Below are 17,747 nucleotides of genomic sequence, written 5' to 3' on the forward strand. Positions count from 1 at the left end.
ATTCAAATTTCAATGATATAGGAGCTAGGGAGATAGGGGTCCAGTTAGTTCTTCTATGGTACTGCATGGACCCCTCAGTACTAGAGTGAACTTCTGAGCACAGATTCAAGAGTAGGCCCAGAGGACTGCCCAGCGTAGTCTCAAAACAATAAATGAAAAAATTTTCAGCGACCTGAATGCATTATTTATTTATTTTTAAATGATAAAACATGAACCGAAGAGATAGTACAGCAAGTAGGGTGTTTGCCTAGCAAGGATTCCATCTGTAGCACCCCCTCGAATACCCTGAGGCTGCCTGGAATGATTTCTGAGCACTGAGCATGAGTAAGCTCTGAGCACCGCCAGGTGTCATCCACCCCTCTCCCCCAAATGAAAGTAAATTTAAAGAGAAATGACAATACAGTGTATTTAAGAGGCAGATAGTCTAGCAGGCAGGTGCTTGCCTTGCATGCAGTCTACTGGGGTTTGATCCTGGTACCTGTCTGGTTCCAAGTTCCATAGGAATGACCCATGAGTGCACAGTCAAGAGCAAACTCTGAACACAGCCATTGTAGTCCAGAAAAACAAACAAGAGGCAAACAGAAAATCAATGTATCTGAAATACTGGTATTATCCTAAGGCAATCTGACATTGATCCTTCTATGAGGAATGGCTTATTTGCAGCCTGAATGACTGTTACACAGTATGTTTTTGTGGCAGGGATATTTTTCTGTCTTATACTTCCCTTTCATAAAATAAAGGTGGTATTAGATATGTCATCTGCCTGTCATACACCCAGTCTTTAGAAGAGAAATTAAAAAAAAACATTTTTGCTGTAATTCCATGATAAGAAATTATGCCACCAAAAAGAGTTGGATAATTCTGCTTTTTAAGGATAAAGTCTGTTACAGAGAAATCTGCCAGGACTTTTTTCCATTTTTATTCCCATTTTCTATTTCCTACATTTGCAATCCTTGTTCTATTTTGACAGAGCCCAACTTTTTTCTCAATTCCAACATCCCCTTATTAACCCGAAGTGAAATTATACAAAGCTCTGTGCAGAAAAATTGCAAGATCAAATGGAAAATTTGCATCAGCTGTGTTCTGCCTCAGCTTCTGCTTAATGTTCTAAGTACGAGATAAGGAATGACATGGAACCCCAAGGGAATAGGAAAACAAGGTGCTGGATAAGTATGTGTGTTTCCTAATGGGATATTTACAGAGACAGAGAGAGAAACCAGAACGTTCTTACTTATTAGTTGATTTCCTAAGTATCAACTTCCTAAAAATAACCTCAGGCCATCTCTTTGACTCAATTCTTTTCCCCAGACCTGATGTCAGGTACTATATTTGGGACAGTATCTAACAGGAATATTTAATCTGTTAATTCAAATGTTCCCTGAATATAGCAACAAATGTAAGGAATACAAATTAATAAGGAAAATAAAATTTTAGTAAAAGTCTTAAAATGCTAGTAAATGAAGGAGGCAGAGAATTTGTCGAGAACTGCAGATGTTAATGTTATTGTATTCGGGAGTTTATTTGCTTTTACAAATAGACATCAAAAACATATTAAACTTCTAGTGTTCCAGTAAGCCAGCTGGGTCTTACAAAATTGGAATCTGGAATCACTGTTTAAAGAGGTGACCCAGGGGGTAAGTTTGCATGCCTTGTATGTGGTTGATGATTTGATCTCTGTCACTAAGCACGGTCCCTTCAGCACAACTGGATGTGGCCATAGACTCCTCCCACAATCCCCCAGTTCATCACCTAAGAAGGTATATTATTTAATCCTTTCACTAAATATAAAGGAGACCTAAATCCAGATAAGAAGTAAAGTAAGAGGTCAGAGGCATAGCATGGTCGGTAGGACATTTGCTTTGCCTTCGGCTGACCTGGATTTGGTTCCCTCCACTACAAATGGTCCCTGGGCATCACCATGATTGATCTCTGAGCACAGAGTCAGAAGGAAGGCCTGAGCCCCGCAAGGTGTGGCCACCAGACAAAAGCAAAGAAACAAGCAACGAGAAGTAAAATCAATCAAAATTAGGTAGTGCTAATGATTGTTAAAAAATTATTTTCATTTATGGTTTAATGCAATCTTTTGGAAGGCAATTAAAATAACATCAAGGAAGCTACTGTAGAATTCTGTAGCACCGTAACACTGTTGTCCAGTTGTTCAGTAATTTTGCTCAAGTGAGCACCAGTAACGTCTCCATTGTGGGACTTGTTGTTATTGTTTTTGACATATCGACTATGCCATGGGTAGCTTGCCAAGCTCTGCTGTGCAGATGGGATACTCTAGGTGGCTTGCCAGGCTCTCTGAGAGGAATGGAGGAATCGAACCCGGGTCAGCCACATGCAAGGCAAACACCCTACCCACTGTGCTGTTACTCCAGCCCACTTTTGAATTCAGAGTAAAAAAATTACACAATAGAGCACTAGAAAATGTTTTTATTAATTACAGCCACCTGATAATAAAGAATGTTTATAGAGATAAGAGGTGGGCTAGAAAATTGGTCTGCCATCACTGTCACTGTCATCCCATTGCTCATCAATTTGTTCGAGTGGGCACCAGTAACATCTCTCATTGAGAGACTTATTGTTACTGTTTTTGGCATATCCCATACGCACGGGTAGCTTGCCAGGCTCTGCCGTTCAGGCTCCATACTCAGTAGCTTGCCGGGCTCTCTGAGAGGGGCGGAGGAATCGAACTCGGATTGGCTGCATGAAAGGAGAAAGACAACCGCTGTGCTATCGCTCCATGCTAGAGTGGTTTAGAACTTTATATATCCCAATAAAATTAATATCCCACTAAAATTAAAGCTACAAGGTATAAACAGGAATAGGCCAAGGACTTCTTTTCTTCTCTGGTCACAATTTTTGAAAAGAAGATTTAATCCTTCTCTGATGTTTAGTATTTTTCATTTATAAAACCAAAAACTGCGAACTCACCGAACTCACGGTGAAATATGAAAGATTTTTTCCGGGCTAAAAATAGATCACTAAAATGTATTTAGTGGTGAAAACCACCTTTTGTTCACTGATTACCTATTTGTCAAGGCCAATGATGGAAACGGAAGTACATGTTCTCCACGAAGAAAGAAAACATAAAAATCTGAGACATGTCTCTGTCTTCTTATTCTTTTCAGTTTTAGAATACCTTTGACAAAGCTACTAAGAAGTGCTGTAGACCCACTGCCCAACTTCTATCATCCTGAATTTTAAAAATATGAAGGAGTCATTGTGGAAATCACCCTCCAAACTCTTTCAAGATGAGACAGGTTAGAGAGCTGAGTTCCCATAACTAGTAAAACATAAAGCGGAGCGTCAAACCCAGGAGAGTTGACTGCTAAGTTCATTCAACCTCAGCATTCTCTGCTTGCCTGCTATAAGGTTGGATCTTTCCTCACTACAAATACATTTTTAAGAATGAGCAGAGCAAAGAATTCAGTCTAAATCCCTCACACTACTCTGTAGAGTAACATTGGTTTGTCCTCTCTGTCTTGCCACAGGGAGATTAAATTTATTGGGTTACTCCCATCATAGTGCTCCCATTCCTCTATGTTTATTTGTAACCTCTTTCTTTGTGCTCTGTTAACTTGAAAATATTGCTTTCCTCTTCTCCTTAAGTCCTTCGCATAGTTAATTCAGAGCAATGTCCTTTTTGTATAAACACAGAAAGACAGTTAATGCTATGCTTTTGTAACTTGGGAATTAACTGACTCTGAATGATATTTACCCCTGGGCAACTGTTCTCCAGACTTAAACCTCATTGCACCCGAAAAGCAGGGTCCCAATGAGGGACTGGATGGACCCAGGGCAAGCTGTGAGCTACCCTGCCATCAAAATGGGCCAGACCAAAGTGCCATAATACTTAACTATAAGTTAAGAGCATGGTCATGGACAAATTATGTCATGGTCCAAAAAGTAAACTGAATTGGGACCTTGGTAGGGTTAGGAAAGATTAATCTGGCCTGAGCACTGTAGTCTGAGATCTATAGCGAGATGTCCCCAGGAGAGCCACCCTACAAGCTCAATGTATCTCTTACTGTGTCCATACAAAAAGGACATTGCTCTGAATTAACTATGCAAAGAAATTAAAAAGAAGAGAAAAGCAATATTTACAAGTTAACAGAATCTGATTAGGAGATAAAGGTAATTGACCAAAAGAAGCAGAGCACAAAGACAGAGGTTACAAATAAACACAGAGGAAAGGGAGCACTGTGGTGGGAGTAACCCAATAAACCTAAACTCCGTGGTGAGGCAGAAAGAAAGGACAAACTAATGTTTTCCTACACTACTCTTCAAACTTTCATTAACATATAAGGAATACTAAAAACCAAATGTACTCAAGTATTTTAAATTTCTTAGTTAATGGCACATAAGAAACAAACCAAGCTGTTATTATGTGTATCTATATGATAATCCAAATACACTATATGGTTTATATGATAAAGCAAATATACTTCTTGATGGGGACTACCAAGATCAAACAATTTTTTTTAGATTCTTAGATGTGCAGTCTTAAATATGAAAACTGACATGATCTGTTTAATTTTAAAACATTCATATGTGAATTATGTGTTAATTTTTAATATAAGTCTATTCTACACTGCCCAGATTTATAACTGAATAATTATGCTATCTGGAATTATTTATAGTAAAAATAAAATTTATTTTTAGTGCTTAATGAGAGCCTCTGCTTACATAGGTACTGAGAATTTAAAATAAACAGAAAGAAAGACAAGAACTTCATTGTCAATGCATGAGATAAATCAAAAGGATGTGCAATACAAAAAAAATCCAAAGGAATGTTAGGAAGGAGGAAGAGAAAGTGTGATGGGCTTGTTCAGGTAAGACTGAGAATGGACAAAGAGGGCTGTGGAAAAGAATTTGGACTGCAGAGAGTAAGAGGGCGAGAATGAGGTCACTAGTGTAGGGAGGTGGTATGAGACAGAAAAGATTGAGAGATGTCTAGTCATAATGTCAAATTTAGATTTAAATTATAAATCCAATGAGAATCCTCTCAATGCTTGTAATCCAGAGGCATCCCCCTGCCCCAGGATTCTATATGTATTGCAAAAATATTGCTCTGGGTATTATTTTTCAATGTGTTTTCAGAAGATAAGAGTGAAGGCAGGGAACTTAGTGAAGGAGTAGTAAGAGATAAAAATATCTTGGACCTGGGGAAAAACTAAGAGCCTTCCCTCTGAGAACAGGGACGAGACAAGGATGCCCACTCTCTCCACTTCTGTTCAATATAGTACTGGAACTACTTGCAATAGCGATTAGGCAAGATAAAGATATTAAGGGCATTCAGGTAGGAAAGGAAGAAAGCAAGCTCTCACTATTCGCAGATGATATGATACTATACCTAGAGAACCCTAAAACCTCTACCAAGAAACTCCTAGAAACAATAGACTCGTATAGTAAAGTTGCAGGCTATAGAATTAATACCCAAAAGTCCATGGCTTTCCTATATGCAAATAATGAGAGAGAAGAAAGTGACATGAGAAAAGCAATCCCATTCACAATTGCACCTCAAAAAATCAAGTACTTCGGAATCAGCTTAACGAAGGAGGTAAAGGACTTGTATAATGAAAACTACAAAATGCTACTTCAGAAAATAAAAGAGGACACAAGGAAATGGAAAGACATCCCCTGCTCATGGATTGGAAGAATTAATATTGTCAAAATGGCAATTGTCCCCAAAGCATTGTACAAACTCAATGAATGTCAAGGGATACCCTTGACATTCTTCAAAGAAATGGAGCAAGTGCTACTGAAATTCATATGGAACAATAAGCCCCCATGAATAGCTAAAGCAATTCTTGGGAAAAAGAAAATGGGAGAAATCAACTTCCCCAACTTCCAACTCTACTACAAAGCTGTAGTCATTAAAACAGCATGGTACTGGAACAAAGGCAGAGCTGCAGACCAATGGAACAGGGTTGAATACTCTGACACACACCCCCAAATATATGATCATCTAATTTTTGATAAGGGAGCAAGAAATGTGAAGTGGAGCAAGGAAAGCATGTTTAACAAATTGTGCTGGCAAAACTGGACAGCTACATGCAAGAAAATGGGCTTAGACCTCCACCTATCACCATGTACAAAAGTCAGATCAATATGGATTAAAGACCTCAACATCAGACCAGAATCCCTAAGGTACATTGAAGACAACGTCGGCAAAACCCTCCACGACATTGTAGCCAACGGTGTCTTCAAAGCTGACACGCCACTGGCTAAGCAAGTGAAAACAGAGGTAAATAAATAGGACTATCTCAAACTAAGAAGCTTCTGCACCTCAAAAGAAACAGTGACCAAAATACAAAGACAATCTACAGAATGGGAAAGGATATTTATGCAGTACCCATCCGATAAAGGGTTGATAACAAGGATATACAATGCACTGGTTGAACTCCACAAGAAGAAAACTGCCAACCCAATCAAAAAATGGGGTGATGAAATGAACAGAAACTTTCCCAAAGAAGAAATCCGAATGGCTTAGAGGCACATGAGAAAATGTTCAACATCACTAATCATCAGGGAGATGCAGATCAAAACAACCATGAGATATCATCTCACACCACAGAGACTGGCCCACATCCCCCAAAACAAAAGCAACCAGTCTTGGTGTGGATATGGGGAGAAAGGGACTCTCCTTCACTGCTGGTGGGAATGCTGACTGGTTCAGTTCTTTTGGAAAACAATATGGAAGATTCTCCAAAAGTTAGAAATTGAGCTTCCATTTTACCCAGCAATACCACTCCTGGGAATATATCGCGGAGAGGCAAAAAGGTATAATAGAGATGACATCTGCATTTCTATGTTCATTGCAGCACTGTTTACAATAGCCACAATATGGAAAAAACCAGAGTGCCCAAAAACAGATGACTGGCTAAAGAAACTCTGGTATATCTACACAATGGAATACTACATAGCTGTCAGAAAACATGAAGTCATGAAATTTGCATATAAGTGGATCAACATGGAAAGCATCATGCTGAGTGAAATGAGTCAGAAAGAAAGAGACAGACATAGAAAGATTGCACTCATATGTCGAATATGAAGAAGCTGAGAGGTACAAGCTTACAATGTTGCAATTTCTGGCAGATATTTCTCTGGAATTAGTTACTAAAATTCTAAAATACAGAAATCCAAACCCGTGCGGCTGCTAGTGCGGCCTCTCGACCTCATATCTCTTCATTCTCAGCAATGGAAAACAAATTATCAAGTGCTTTCTTTTCATCAGGTCGACTTTAGGGGGGAGAAACTCCAAATCAATAATAGTGAGTTTTTTGTTGAAATATTGAATGTAATCAAAGTAAAGTGAAAGTAAAATGAAATTTACTAGTTACACACGCGGGGTAGGGGGCTGGGGAGGTGGGGGGAGGGGGAGGTATACTGTGATTCTTGGTGGTCGGATATGTGCACTGGTGAAGGGATGGGTGTTCAACCATTGTATAACTGAGACTTAAACCTGAAAGCTTTGTAACTTTCCACATGGTGATTCAATAAAAGAATAAATTAATAAAAAAAAATCTTGGACCATGATGGTATTACTCTCTAGGAAGAAAAGAGATGAATGAATTTGAGACATATGTAAGAAATATAAATAACAGAACTTGATGATAGGGAAGAAAGAGCAAGGCTGAATCAAAAATTGGGTTGTGCTAAACGATTGATGAATAATGATGATTTCCAGGGAGATGAGAAAATCAGCAGAGCAATTTATAATACTTTATTGTATCCAGGTTAACCCAATTGGTAGCCTTGCAGAGCAGTGCAATAATGTCCATTTCATACATGAGAGAAATGAATATTAAAAAATAACTTTTAATGTGGGAAATAGTAGAATCCAGTTCCAAGTGTTTTTGAAATTCTAAGGCTTCCAATGATGGAGTGTGTCTATCTTGTTTCCACTTATAATTCAGCACATAATTGTGTTTCTGTCATACAATGTGCTCTGAGTACATAGTTATTATCTAATATTATTCTAATATTATTTAATTCACAATAATGATACATAATTTCTACTATGATGGTGTTTTTCAGAGATTCGTGAGGATAGTCTCTTCCAAGTACCTAATCTTAAGCAGAGATACTATTAGGATAAATCACCTGGGTAGACCTAAATTGCAGTGATAGTTATATTCATATCTCTGCATCCATTGTGGAGAAATATGTGTGAGCACACAACTGGGAGAGAACTTATGAGGGGTCATGAGAATTTAAAGCAGGACTCATGTTTGAACAGACCATGAGGAGTTGTCTAGGCAAACAGGCTAGGATGACATATCCCTGGATGGTTTGGGCACTTCTTTCATCTTTGCCCAAAGTCCAAGCTGAGATTTCCAACCCTTGGTGGTATTATTGAGGATAGACTCTAGTCTCAGGGTCATCAACACCCTTCCTCCTTGGTACAGACTCACAAAAAGGGAGCACGTGACTGTTGGGGCAAAACAAATCCCGGGAACTCTTCTGTGTCCCTCTTTCTCCAAGAAATTTAAGCCTTACAACACGGTAACCAGAGTCAAAATTTCTGATACACAATTCTTAACTAGCATTATTTGTTAATAACATGACCATGATCATGTCGTACTGCTTTATCTGCCACCCATAAGGCTAGATAAATTTCAATGCATTACTCATTAAGATATAATTCTTTGTTTTAATCCTTCAGAGATAACCAGAGCCATAAGTCTGGACCTCAGATAACCATTGCCTATTATACTCTACCTTAGCAGTACAGTGAGATGCACACATGCCCTAAAAGCAGGCTTTATTCTCTACTTGGATTTCACTCCCTTCCATCCTGGTTTATTCAAGTGTATTCTTGGACTTTTGTTCTGTCATAGGGGATTACAGATTAAATTCAGGTAGTTTTGCTTCAAGCACCAGGATATTTGCAGTAAACACAGTCTTAGCATTATTCTATTACTTACAGGCGGACAGAACCCAGGAAATACTTTACCCTTCTTTAAGGAGATAATCCCTGACCATCCTCATGTCATACTACTTCTTTATCTGCCACCCATCAGGAGAGATCAATTTCTCAGTACCATTTCTCATAAGCGCCATCCTTCTCATGGTTTATATTCTGAAATCACTCGAAAGATACCCAGCATTCCACATGTACCTGTCACTGAGGCAAACAGCACATGACTACATGACCATGGATGTTTTTAGAGTCCCAACTCATAGCAATGAATCAGTTTCTCAAACACTCTGTTTGGATCAACTGGCTGGTTTGATGGTTGAGCAGGATAGGCACATGTTGGAGGCTAGTTCCCAGCACTGAGACTGCTGTCATGCCTCTCCTCAGGATGGCTAGAGAAAGAGTTTAAAAACAGAGTATATCACCAGATTTAGCCAGAGGACTGTTTCTTCAGCACCGAGCGGTAAGGTCACACATCAACAGAACATCTGGCTCAAGAAATCCCCCAGAAACAAACTATTACTGACTTCTTATTCTTGGCTCTGTGTCCCTCCTGCCTGTCTTCCCATTGGGGTTAGTTAGTTTGAGACTTGGAATGGTTCCTAGCCATCTGCGCACAGCCTTGCTCGATCTGCCATCCCCTGCCATCTCCTTCTCTGATGTGACGAACTGCAAGTTTATTTTTTTCAGATACATAATATTAAAATACTATTTCCCAATGGGATGTTCTTAGGATTTGCAGCCTTCTAATATTCTGATTAGATGATGAGGATTAGGACTCTAGATGGAATGGGAATCCTTGTAAAAAGTGGGAGAGGATACAGTATTACTTCCTTTTCCTGTTTGATTATCCAGCTTCAATTACCCCTGGTCAAACCATAGTCCAGAAATATTACATACAGTAAGTTTTTTTATGGAAGAATTATGCTAACAATTCAAAATAGAGGTAAGTTATGACAAATTAGGGTTATTTTAATTAGAATCTTTTATTCTTAGCTATATAAATATTTTAGCTATTCATATATTATATTTGACCAATTTGTATTTGTCAACTTTTTGATAGGATGTTTTTATTTTACTGATTTATAGGCAATTTCCCTTTTGATATGATAAACGTTTTTGTGCACTAAATATGGCAAGTATCACTGTATCTCTGTCATCATGTTGCTCATAGATTTGCTTGAGCGGGCACCAGTAATGTCTCAATTTTGAGACTTGTTGTTACTGTTTTTGGCATATCGAATATGCCACGGGTAGCTTGCCAGGCTATGCGATGCAGGCGAAATACTCTCGGTAGCTTGCCAGGCTCATAATAAGTTTTATAAGACAGAGAACACCAGGGCTGGAGTGATAGTAGAGCAGGGAGGTACTTGTCTTGCTCATGGCCAATTGGGGTTCAAGCCCTGATATCACACATGACCCCCGAACATCACTAGGAGGTGATCTCGTCAAGCAAAGGCCCAGGAATAAGCCCTAGGCAACCTGGGTGTATATCCCATTTCAAAACTCAAAAGAGAGAGAATACTATATAAAGGCATTTAAAAGAGAGAGGCCACAGTTTATTTTAGTATATTATTATGATTTTTCTATAGTAGTTTAATTTTTGGATTTTGACCATACCCAGTAGTACTCAAGGTTGTACTCCTGCTTTCTACTCAGGTATCACTTCTGGCAGGCCTTGCGGGACCATCTGTGTTATGAGGGATCAAGCTCAGGTTGGCTGCATGCAAGCTAAGTGCCCTACCTGCTGTGCTATCACTCCAGTCCCCACCTACCAGCTGTATTATCTCTCCAGTTCCCAATAGTTTTACTAGTTACTGTTTTAATATTTCACTGTGCCTTATTTATAAAATAAATTATATAACTGATAGATATAGAAACATTTATATGATCTGAAGAGAAGTGGGCTGGTATAGCATAGTGGTAGGGCCTTGCACACGGCTGACTGGGGTTCGATTCCTCTGTCCCTCTTGGAGAGCCTGGCAATCTAGCAAGAGTATCCTGCCTGCATGGCAGAGCCTGGCAAGCTACCCGTGGCATATTTGATATGCCAAAAACAGTAATAAGAAGTCTCACAATGGGGACGTTTCTGGTGCCCGCTCGAGCAAATCAATGAGCAACGGAAGGTCAGTGATACGGTGACAGACATAGAGAAAAATATAGATATACCTATCCAAATATATGAATGTTGCATATTTTGAATTTGATACTATTTCTGGTTTCAGCTGTTTGGGTCTTGGACCTTGTTTCCTGAGAAAAGCAAGGAATATTTTGCTTTCACTCTACCATTTGCTCCACTATGTATAATGCAAGTAAGCAGCTGCCTATAATCCAAAAGAGAGCACTCACAGATAACAGATTTTTCTGGAACCCTGGTTTCAGACTCCCTAACATTCAGATACATAAGAAATTAATGTGTTTTTGTTGTTGTTGTTCAACCAGATAATTGTAATTTTTATTATAGCAGCCCAAATTGTCTAGGACAGCAGTAACTCAGAGTCTAATACTGACTATATTCTCTGATTTTATTCCCCAAGTTAAGATTATATTTTCATTTTATGATCACTGATTTTATAATCATAAGCCCTATCTCTGTCTGCTCGTGAACCAAGTGGTCATTGTGATAAAATTCCAGAGCTTTGAGGGTAGGAATGAGTGTGATTTAGCTCCAAGTCAGTCTTCAGACGCAACTGTAGAGGTTAAGTGATTACCCAGGTCATAATGTCAGATAATAATGAGCAGATTCCAGGCCTTCTGGCGCGATCTTTTCCTTATCCAGGTATCCTATTGGAAAACGTTTTCAGTAATGAAAAGCATTATATATCAAGGAGGCTATATAATTAAAATTTGAGTTGGGAACAAATTACTTGTTTTGTATGATTGATTCTGGAAACTCTACGAGCACTGGAGAATAAAGTATGACAATAACTAGAATTTACTTAGAAAAGCATCCAGGTGTTTTGATCTTTGACAGTTTCTGAAAAACCTGCTGAATTAAATTCAGATGGGAGAACATGGGTTAATATTTCCCCTTAAAATAAATTAATCAATAAACAAATAAGTTTCCACTTTTCTCTAGTAATCTTAGATGGAAAATACATGATTGCACTCATCTATTGAATATAAAAAATGACTAATATGAGACTGATACCCATGAACAGTAAAAGCATTGGTCAGAAGGACCGGTCTTCAGACAGACACAAATGGAAGGGCGAGGAGAGGGCAGTTAGGATAGAGAAGAGACCAGTAAGACAACAATAGTTGGAAATAATCACAATGGATAAGAACTGAATGCTTAAGGTAGGTACAGTAATATACATGATAGCCTCTCAGTACCTATATTGCAAACCACAGTGCACAGAAGGAAAAAAGAGAAAAGGGGGGTTGGAGAGAGAGAGAGAGAAAGAGAGAATTTGCCCGTCATAGAGGCAGGCCTGGGAGTGGTGTAGGGGGAGGGTTGTGGTGGGAGAAAAACTGGGACATTTATGGTGGAAAATGTACATGATGAAGGGATGGGTATTGGAGTATCATATGACTGAAGCCCCATCATGAACAACCCTGTAACAACCCTAACCTCACGGTTATTCAATTGAAATAAAACAATGAGTGGAAAAGATAAGCACGTCTTCTACAGAAAGACATATACACACATAAAGTGTACATACACATGCTCTACATAAATTATCATAACAATATAAAAACTGTTAAAGTACTCAGAATATGAATCTTTGTAGCAAATGAGATGCCTCAATTTGGTGGTGTGGAAGACATCTTCCAAAAGCCAAAGGCATTTGGAGCTAAAGAGACAGCATGGCTGGTCAGATGTTTGCCTTGCATATAGCAGACTGGGTTGGATCCCTGGTACCCCATATGCTCCCCCCGAGTACAGAGTAGAGAGCTGGTAGTACGCCCTGAGCACCACTGGGTGTGGCCTCAAAGCATACAAAAAAAAAAAGCAGGAGTCAAAAGCCTTCAAGTTGGTTTCAAAGATGAAGCACACTCTTGAGGCCCAAAATGTGGCAACAGACCCCCCACCCCACATCTGAAAACTCTCTCCATGGTAATCATCTCTGTGGGGCCAGATACAATCTTAACATTGTAAGTCTAGATTGCTTTAAAGGTATGGACATCGAAATCTCATATATTCTTATATATCTCATATATATCTTGAATCTCATATATTCTCATATATTTTCCCTGCAGTCATAAAACAAACAGAAGGACCTAAGAGAAAACTCATTTATCCCAATTTTGTTGATTTTCTTCAATACCGGTTTGAGTTCTTCACAGTTTTACATTTTAATTTTTCTATAATATAAATTTCCCAGTGAACTATGTTCCTCTGAAATAAATGCCTGGGTACCTAAACATATGAACTTATCTTTTAAGTAAATATACATAAAATCTTAACTCATAAGCCCGTGTATTGTTTTACATTCACAATTCTTATGCTGCTGACTTAATATCTGGCAAAAAGAGAAAAAAAATGCTGCCAAGCATATGATATATTCTCCACTACTGTCTGAGGAGTTAACACAGGACCCGTCTGGTCTTAGAAACTAACTTTCCCTGGTGATAACCTATTTATTTCTCATTTAATAATCTTTTTCTTATAAGCATATTAATTTTAGAGATTAGGAATAACTTTTTTAAGACACAAAAGGTCCTTGATGCTCTAAAGAGGACAGCAAAGCTGTGCATGTTGGTATTAAGTGACTATGCTATACCGGATAGTACATGTATTAGCTGTACATGTTCCATGTGCTGGTATAAGAACCACACCTGCCAAGGCAACTGAGAGATAGAAAAAAAAAAGGGATTTGGGGTCATCAGCTAAGACATTACTACCAGACACTCTCTTCAGTTAGTAACAGTTTAGTGGTCAAGTGATATGGCAAGCAGAAGTCACCTCAAGACTTGGCACAGCATTATAAACTGCCTGAGTTCCACTCCCTCTCTGCACGAAGCATTTCTCGCATCACATCCAGAATTCCTCTCCTGTCTTGCCCAGCAAATCTTCACAGATTTACCAACAGTTTCTGAGTGCAATTGTTCCTGAATGGATGTTTCTTTTATTACAAGCTGCCATTTATATGTGTAGAGTACAGATGTATACTGATTGGACTCCTACCAGGTGGATGTACATCCCTGTTTTCCCAGAACAGACTCAGTTTCAAGTCTTGTGTCCCAGGATAATTGTTAATATCTCCTATTTTCATTCACACCAGTTTAAACAATACATTATACTGTCCAATTACCTATTACATATGGCCAGCGATGTGGAATCATCCCATCAAGCATTGGTCACACTAACAATCTGATCACCGTAATGTTTCCTTCCACTGAGCATTATTTTGATTGAAGTCCCTTTCCAGATGGCCTAGCTACAGCTGTGTTCTTTCAAAGCTTCTTTGCTGTGTTATGTTAATGTTTCAGACTTTATTGATACACAATTAAAACTGCAGAGCTGAATTCTCACTATGATACTCTTAATTAAGAGGAAAAAAATCAAGTGATGATGATGATGAATGCAAGTCTGAGAGGGATCATCTTGGACTAGGATTATATTTGAAAGAAAAAGGAGTCTAACATCTAAAAACAATTAAAGAACTATTTTAATTTTTATCGTGGTCCATGTAAAAGTACCCAAATCATAGCCTTCAGTACTTTTAGCAGAATCCTTTCCACACTTTCATATATAGTATCCTGTTTCATGCATTCAATAAAAAAATAAGAAAAATATTGTTCTCACAGGATGTCATCTCATCCATAGTTCACAGCACCAGAAACTAGAGCAATTTCACCTCTTGGAAGCTGCAAATGAATCCAATGGTAATTTGAGACCTTAAACTAGAAAGGTCACCACAGGCCTTTAATAAAATTAATAAGAATTACACCAGAGTTGTAAAATAAGCAGAATCTAAGGACCGTGAGTCACCTCCTCCCAGAAAGACAGTTTATGAAGGAAAAGATACACAATTGCATGCAATAAATTTTTCTGATTCAGTTCTAGAATACAATGCCATTAGGAAGGAGAGGGTGAGATTTGGGCCAGGAGCCACCAGCTCTCAGAGGTTACTTCTGAGTCTGTGCTCAGGAGTGACCCCTAGCAGTGCTCAGGGGATCAAATACAGTACCAGAAACTGAAGTGGGTTGGCTGTGCATTAGGCAAGAACCTGAATCTCTCTACAATCTCTCTAGACTTTCATAACATTTTTCACGTAACACACTTCTCTTTCAGTAACATCGTTCAGCAGAAAAACAGAATGTTAAGATTAATTAGAACGTTACACTTAAGAATTAGGCCAAAAACTGAAACTGAACTGTGCATTAGTAGGGTGACTCACCTACAAATCAGATGCTAATAGAAAACGGAACAGCTGGGCTTATTGGAGAGTACAAAGGTAAGGCATTTTGCCTAACATCTGGCTGTAGATGCGACACTGGTTCAAATTCTGTACCACATGTGAGCCCCTGAGCATACAGCCTGGTGTGACCCATGAGCACCACCAGATGTGCCCTATCCTCCACCCAAAAGTAACAGCAACCTATGACGCAGGTGAGAAACTATGAGTGAAAATAACTTAGAAACACCTGAATGATTTAAGTCCTTTATTTCATGGCACAATGTGCCACTGGCCTTTTCTAAACCTGTTTTGGAATTCCATTTTGATCTCACTCACTGAATCCCATAAGACAAGGATAGGATATAAACATTTTCAACTCATCTCAGTATTCCTAGTGTAGTCAACTCAACCCTTAAATTTTTTATTCTTTAGATAAATCTTCCTTTCAACTAGAAACAATTTTAATGATCAGAGCTATTTTAACGTTTGTTGACTGACAGAGCAACGTGTACATAGAGACAATCTGTAGCAACCCCAAAGTCCAGAAAGTATGATCTACTGAACACACTACGTTATATAATTTCAGTTTAATCTAATAACTATCTTTAATAATTTGTTCAAGAGCACCTGACTGTTTTTCTAAAATCATACAATGATCTTAAAAGCTTTAGAAACCCAAGCTCTGGGTTCTATTTGCAACAATGTTCTATTACTTTGTAATTCACACTGTGCATAGACTCAGATTTGCCTTTAACTTAGTGAATCATTTTAAAACAAATAATATAATGCAACGGATTTTTACTACTGAACACCTGAAACTTACATCATATAAGTCATGTAGTTTGTATATTCTTTGTCAGTTTTGTTTATAGCCTACCTGAGTTACTATTCTCATTATCCATCCCTTATTACTATTTAAGAAAAAGTGGTGATCATAAAAGTTAAACTTTTTCAAGAAAACAAAGGGTGCAAATAGTAAAACTAAAAGTTTTCTAATTACCAGCAGTGTTATACCATATCACACTCTGCAACAAGATGCAAGAGACATAAGTATAATGATAGAGGGTAGCACTGTAGCACTGTCACATTGTTGTATTGTTGCTCATTGATGTGCTAGAGTGGACACCATTACCATCTCCATTGTGAGACTTGTTGTTACTGTTTTTGGCATATCCAATACGCCATGGGGGGCTTGCCAGGCTCTGCTGTGCGAGCGGGATACTCTCGGTAGCTTGCTGGGCTCTTTGAGAGGGACAGAGGAATCGAACCCAGGTTGGCCACATGCAAGGCAAACACCCTACCACTGTGCTATCATTCCAGTCCTGATATGAGGGCAGTCTAAGTATATTCTAGAAATGCACATTTCTGTATAAGTAACTCACATAAAGTTTTCTAGATTCAAATATACTAAGACCCTATGATAAGCAAAGGTTTACAGAACTGAATACATATGAATTAGTTTAAGTTATTGTATGTGTTACATTAGCTTGTTCGTATGCATAGAAATTTAGTTTTTCAGTTTTCTGGAGACTTAAGTTTGAAAGAAAGAAAGAAAGAAAGAAAGAAAGAAAGAAAGAAAGAAAGAAAGAAAGAAAGAAAGAAAGAAAGAAAGAAAGAAAGAAAGAAAGAAAAGAAAGAAAGAAAGAAGGAAGGAAGGAAGGAAGGAAGGAAGGAAGGAAGAAAGAAAGAAAGAAAGAAAGAAAGAAAGAAAGAAAGAAAGAAAGAAAGAAAGAAAGAAAGAAAGAAAGAAAGGGAAGGAAAGAAAGAAGGAAAGGCAAGCAAACTCATGGTAAATCTTCCTTGCTTTGAAGTCTCTGTATACTTATTAACTTAAATATTTAATGGTTTATTAATTAGAGTGTGAGCAAACAGCAAATCCAGTTATTTTTTAAATATTTTTAAGTCGCATTTTTTCATCTATTCTTCATTCAAAGTAATGAAAATGTGAAATTCAGCCTTTAAGAATAGACTATAGATTTAAAAGTAATTTGGACATATCATTATTTCCCTAATATTTAGAATTTTCTGGCTAGATTTATCTTTTAATGTCACTGATCAGGAAGTTGCTAGAACTTTTATTTTTAAATATATATTTCAGGAGGGCTGCAATATTGTGCAGAGAGTAAGGAGCTTGCCTTGCATGAGGCCAATGCAGTTTAATCCTCAGCACCCCATATGTTCCCTGGTCCCTAACAGGAATGATCCCTGAGTACAGAGCCAAGAGTAAGTCCTGAGCATTGACAGATATGGCCCCCAAGTCCAGCATAAAAATAAATTTCTTTTAAAAACAACTTTAAGATTATATTTTGAAGAGTTCAATGATATGTTATGGCACATGCATGTCACTGCATGTTAGGTGTGTACATTCATGTAGTGGAACCACTATTTCTACTTTATGTGTTTCTATACTATGTACCCACTCAAGGGTGGAGAGGCATAAGGCCTTTCTGTTCTCCTGGATTGTACTCAAATTT

This window comes from Sorex araneus, chromosome 1 (genome assembly GCF_027595985.1).
Source record: "Sorex araneus isolate mSorAra2 chromosome 1, mSorAra2.pri, whole genome shotgun sequence".
Lineage (NCBI taxonomy): Eukaryota > Metazoa > Chordata > Mammalia > Eulipotyphla > Soricidae > Sorex > Sorex araneus.